The sequence below is a fragment of the Glossina fuscipes genome, unplaced genomic scaffold (genome assembly GCF_014805625.2).
Source record: "Glossina fuscipes isolate IAEA_lab_2018 unplaced genomic scaffold, Yale_Gfus_2 214, whole genome shotgun sequence".
NCBI lineage: Eukaryota > Metazoa > Arthropoda > Insecta > Diptera > Glossinidae > Glossina > Glossina fuscipes.
The window spans coordinates 356,182-362,655 of NW_023998557.1; positions in this window are offsets into that span (position 1 = coordinate 356,182).

Genomic DNA, 6,474 nt, shown 5'->3' on the forward strand with positions numbered 1-6,474 from the left:
CGTGAACGAGTTTTCATCACAAACCTTAGCCCTTTTTGGATTTAGATTTCCTAACATTTCTACAGTTAAGTTGAGTTTTTATTACAACAATAATTTTTACCGCGATATATTGAAAACTGCATCTTTTAAAAATTCATCTTCCGCAGCAAAGGTCCTATGAGAAGATTTTCAACGAATTGCCCCAGCCGAAGCAAAATTTTTTGAACATTTTAGACTGTGTAGCTAATATTAGAGACAAATTTTAAAGATTTCAATTTTTTCCTGCATAACGACTTTTCGACATAAAGCGTTATATGCGAAGTGGTCGGAAAAGTAGACTGATCCGAGCCATTTGCAATAGCGTTAATAGCCTTCAGTTTACCAAACATCATCAAAATATTCCAAAAATTACGATTTGTACGTTGAACACAAGGATACGTGGGCATATCGCAGATGGACAGACAAGCTTAGATAGGTTCATTAGCCGTATCTATAGCTAAGAGGTTGGTAGGAAAATTCTGTCTATCTGTAGACAGTTTTATCTACCGGATCAGGGCAAGCGAGTAGAATGCGTACAATGTGCCCTGTGTGGTCTGATTATTTGGCTTATCTCTATCAGAGCTGAAATGACTTGGCCCAACATATGAAGTCTCCTAGCATGTCCAATGAAATGAAGATAGCGTTATTAGAACTTAATCGGAAATTTATTGAGCAAAACTTGGAAAATATGAGAACTTTGAAAGCTCTAGGCTTTGAAAGCGAAGAGGATCTATCTCCGTGCGTGAAATAAATGATACAATTCTTTATCTCATAGGAGGCGGCAGTAAAGGCATTGAAAATTTCTTATATGACTTGGAGTAAAAAGAAATTAGGGAACAATGTGCGAATGAAGACATGAAAAAGTTCAAGATAATCAAGGTCTATGTTGTGATAACTAAGACTATATAATGACAGAATTTCGAAAAACCTCGCGCTATCAAGAACTTCTCGAGCAAAAAAAAATTCCGATATTATTAAGGAACAATCTTTAGCCTATGATACTGTTATGTGTATGGACGAAACAACTGAGAGGAGTTTGGAATATTCTCCCTTAGATTCGAAGTATTGCAAACAATGGTCAGATCACATAAAAACTAAATCAACACCACTGCCAAAGAAAAACCTATTGAAAGCTGTTTTGTTCATGAAGCAAATAGCAAAAAAGAGACGCTTCTATCCATAGAGCAAGTAAAGCAAAATAAAGGAATCAAAAATGATTTTCAACAAAAACTAAGCCTTTCATTTACCTTAATAAATAAAGATTTAATCAATTTATATTTATGAGCACAAAAATCTTTTGTGTCAAATCAAATATTGACCGGCTGTAAATAAGAAAACAAGATATGTGTAAAAAACTTTTCTAAGCACGCTGCAATAGACTTGCATATAGAACAACGTAGAACATGTATTCAAAACAGAGACAAAACTATCATACATAACTTTTGATTATTTTTATTATAAATATCAACTAATATCAATACATAAAAAGCAATCTATTACAATTCGTTTTTTTAATAATAATATTGCGACGGTGAAAAGCACGCCCCACATTGGATCCTTCAATGTCGTTGCTTTTCAGATATTTGTTCCGTATAGCGAAAACCTGCGATTTCAATATTTGAAACGCTTACCATACGTTTAAGTTTCTGCATAATTTTAATAAATATTAGGTATAAATAATTCAGTAAGTATGGAAAATTAAGTAGCTGTTAAGAGACTAAGACTTACAATCCATTTGATATCTTGCTTCAACACGTTGCAGCAGTCTCTGAAACACAAAGTATGCTTTTAACACCTGATGATTGGTTAGAGCTCGGCGATTTCTACAAAATTTTCCGCATTCCGGGCATTGATATGGTCCACAAATAGATATTAAATTTGCTTGATATATATTACCGATTTTTTTTGATTGCTTATATCGTCTATCGTTTTGCCTAAGACAATATTTTGCTTACTTTTATGATAGTATACTAAAGATTACACCGTGCATTACACCTGGCATATTACAATGCTGGATAAAGCAACCTTGTCGTGTCGAACTTTTCAAACAGAGGCAATCTAATCAAGATGCTCTACATAGTAGATTCCTCCCCATTTGCACACTGGGGAGGAAATATACTCCGACGATTTTTACAACCATTTGCAAATAGATGTGGTCTCTTTGTGTATAATTTTTTTAGTTCAAATGATTACTTCGGGTTTGTAAATCATCTATACGCAGGTAACTCAACATGAACAATACTTTTTACATTATATTAAAAATTAAATATTTTTCTTAAAGGACGAAGTGGATTTTATCCAAAATTTGGTATACTATGTCGAAAGAGCTTATCGTACGCCCGGTTAGAAGGAAGGAAACGTTTTATTTTTGGCCAGGGTATTACAAAAAACTTAGCTGAATGATTGATAATAGAACCAGATCAAAATCAGTGTTTTGGTAATTGAAAGAACGATATCCGGTTGTTGGTTGTTGACGCTGATCTATCTTTCTATCTAGCACGTATGAGAACATATTTGTACAATTTCTTACGAATTTAAAGATACTAATATTAATTCGACCCAAATTCTATTACTAAAACTGTTGCTTTATTACGGAAATACCACTAAAGAAAAATATAGAGAGTAATGAATTATTTTATGAGTAAATTAAGTTTCTAAAGTGTTAATTTGCATTTTGGAGTTTTTGATGAATTTGGCACAATAACAGGAATTTTAAGATCGATTTTTTAAAAACAAACCTTATAGCTCACCGAACACAGACCATCTGTGGCGGGATTGCAATAGAAACCGCAACCAGAGCGACACGTCAGTTGCATTGGGTTTGATTCACGTTCCATTTCTATTTGTTGTTGCCTCTATTCGCTGTAGTTTTTGTCTATTTTGTCTTTTCCAAAGATTTCGCAAAATTTAGCTAATTCAAATTGGTAGTACTCTTACGGTATTGGTATTTGTTTAAAATAGTTGTTTTTATAATCACTTAAACAGTCAGAGATTTTGCAAAGTATAGGCAGAAAATAACTTCAAACTAAACTTTACAGTGAGTCTTCGGTGATGATGAGGTTGACGACGAAAATGAAAACATTAATTTTAGAAAAATTTTGTGGATGAACGGTAGGCTAGAGATTTTCTTTCCTGACGGATCAACGATTGAATAGTTTTAGGCTCAACACTCAAATCTAGACAACAATTAGGCATACAAAATGTGTGCATGCACACACTCCCAGAGATTATATTTTTGTTGGTGTAATTGTTTAAATGTAATAATGAACTAAACAGTAATAATTGTTGCATCGGAAATATATGTATAAAGAACAAAACAAAAAGCGAAAATAATCGATGTTCGATTTATTAATATTAAAAGCTGAATATTGAGGCCAAAAGTAATTTAATTATCTTGAATATTAACTGTCCCCTCGGATAGCGTTGGTGGGTCAGACAACGTTGTCGGCAAATCACCGAGGTACGTATCATTATCGACGCAGTATTTTAAGATCGTGCGCCAACGAGGATCCAAAAAGAGTAGGTAGGGGTTGCCGTATATCATAAGCAGACAACGAGGTCGAGATATAACCAGGTTAGTAAGTTTCTCGTTTCGGATGAAACCTTCCACTGAAATTTTCCGCTTTAGTTATTTCAACATTTAATCGTACACTTGGTGCTTCCTTTTGCTCAGCCGTTTTCAGAATATCTTCATGCCGTTCATTCGATATTTTGAACGCCTCCTGAGTAAATTCAATATGTGATTCTCTTGATTCGCAACCTATGTTATTCGCAATTTCGTAGAGTATCTCTTCATAAAGATCTTCGATCTGTGAAACATCAGAAATCAAAAAATATAACATAATCTCAACAAAATAGTTTAGGAATTTATTGACTCCAATATATCGATATACAGTATCTATATATTTTCTACATTTTCACTTCTATAAACAATTGATTGATATATGTCCATTAGTGTTTATACAATAATAAGCATAAGTGTGTATACATCTGTATATATTTGAATACATATATATATGCATGTCTTTATCATTCGTTGTTCAAGTTAATTACAATATTTCTATTATTCGCTTTTGTATTGTTCTTTCAACAAATTTGTACACAATTGATCGCGTAAAAGAATAATAACGAACTATTATCATAAGTAAATCAAAACAAAAGACGTTGTCTTTATTAAATCATTATTAAGGGCTTACGTATTCACGGATACAATTTGAGAGAAAAATGCAAAGTAAATAGTCGCGAAGAATAATGGAGCGAAATTCGCTACATTACATTAAAGCTGCAATTAATGGCCATCTCGGATAAGAAGTTGTACAACAAGTTTTGAAACAAAGGACGAGAGTTCACTTGATAATACTTACGAAACTACAATTACGAGCATATACACGTACCTAGTAAAAAGAGACATAACTAAGATCTCTTCGATCTATAAATGGACATACGTTCTACCTATTGATTTTCTTTGTTGTGAATGTTACTACATTGGTTTTCTTATGCGGCATACTCCATGGCTCCCGAATTGCTTTTATAATCATTGCAATATTGCCATTCTCCTCTAGGATTGAAAGAAGCTCGCGTTGGAAGTCTCCGTCTTTGTTTGAGATATGCATCATGTATATAGAATATTGTAAGAGTAAGAGAGAGAGAAATTGTTGGAATCATATATAAGAGACTTATGTAACCACCATAACGAGTATTTGTGGTTTGCAAAATCGTAACATAAGGCCATGAAAGGCCATAGCTCCTCATATCCTTATAGGAAAAATTTAATAATAAAGAAAAACAAAGTTTGCACTCACTTCGCGTTCTAAATTAAGATTTTATTAGAATAGATTGCAAACACGTGTTTGTTAATATCTTCCTAATGTTACAAATCAGTCGTACACTGTAAACTGTTCGGGTTTTATTGAAGGATTGCTTTTTTAGTATGTAAGGCGCTTTACAATCCCGTCAAGCTCGATTAATTATGTTTACTTACGTTTCGCTACTCACGAAGTCAATTCGAATTTTTTTCCTGTGCCCTCTAGCACATCTAGCTCATACTCCACATTTGAAGACCTCTAAATAATCGACAGTCTGTGCTTTTGATTGCCGCGACGTCATGAAATAGTTCAGTAAGGGAGATGATATTTGCACCCAAAAACAATCGACCGACCGAATCGAATATCGTAAACTCTCTGCAATGCATACTTTTCACTTTCAAAATACTGAGCCGATGCTGTATAATTACTTGATTTGGCATTTTGGTAACGTTCTAACAGTTCGTCATGAAGTTTTAATTTGTTATGGTGTTGAGCCAGATCGAAGGCTGCAGTAGCGGCATTATCCACCGAATAAATTTACGTGTTGTTCATGCTGCTGACTGGAAGAAATCTGAGAGAGACCATAAACATCAATTAAGGTAAATATTGTGAGGACCTAAAGTCGTCCCTCGTTTTAGTCTCATGGGTTCTCCGTCTTTGGTGGGGAAGGGAGAGTGCTAGAATAGGACAGAGAGTAAGCTAACTTAGGATAGAGAATATAATAAGAATAAGGATAGGACAGGAATAGAATAAGAATAGGTTAAGACTAGGGTAGAGTAGAATAAGTTAGGATACTTTAATGTTAGTCTTAGTTAGAGAGTCTTACTCTCCGAGTCATAGTAGGCGGAATAAAATTTAGCACTTGGATTGATCTCGAAGGTGATCTGGAAGATACCAGAAATTGTTTGGAGGCGAATTTAATGGCGGAGCAGCTATTTATGGACACCCGTCTAACCATTACCAATTTTACTGTACTTGTGGACGAACTGGTCGAGACTTACTGTAGCATAGCTACAGTTTTCATTTTTACGAACGAGAGAATGTTGAGTCAATGGACAGATGGACATCTTGCAATGTCTCTCGTGGCATCTCTGATGCTTTCTTCTGAGCGTTGCAAACTTTTTGATAAATGAGCATACCATTTATGGTTCGGCTGTGCATATAAAAACCATATGGAGGCTTTTATGAAATTTAAGCTGATAAAGCTACTGTAAGGAACAGAGGGAGAGAGAGAGAGAGAAAGAAAGAAAGAAAGAAAGAGAGAGAGAGAACATCATTATGGTTAGGGAAAACATTAATACTTCTCTTTAATTAGTGACCTTTAGCCACGCAATGGTCAGCAAGTTCCGCTTTCTCGACGTCGATTCTACATTATTAATATCTATCATCTTAAATTTAGAATTTCCAACAACATGGTTGCCGAAAGTATTTATGGAACTCAAGAATTATTTACTATAATTGTTAGAAGCATAATAATTGTGACACTGGTAATGTGTTCGTTACTGCTGTAACCACAGTGCACTTGCTTTCGCTACATTGTTCAAGAGTAAGTAGTAGACGGCATGAAAGTAAAAAAAGTGGGGTCCGTTAAATAATGTAGCTGCTTTGATGACCATCATAGACTACATTTATAGCGAGGAAATAATATTCA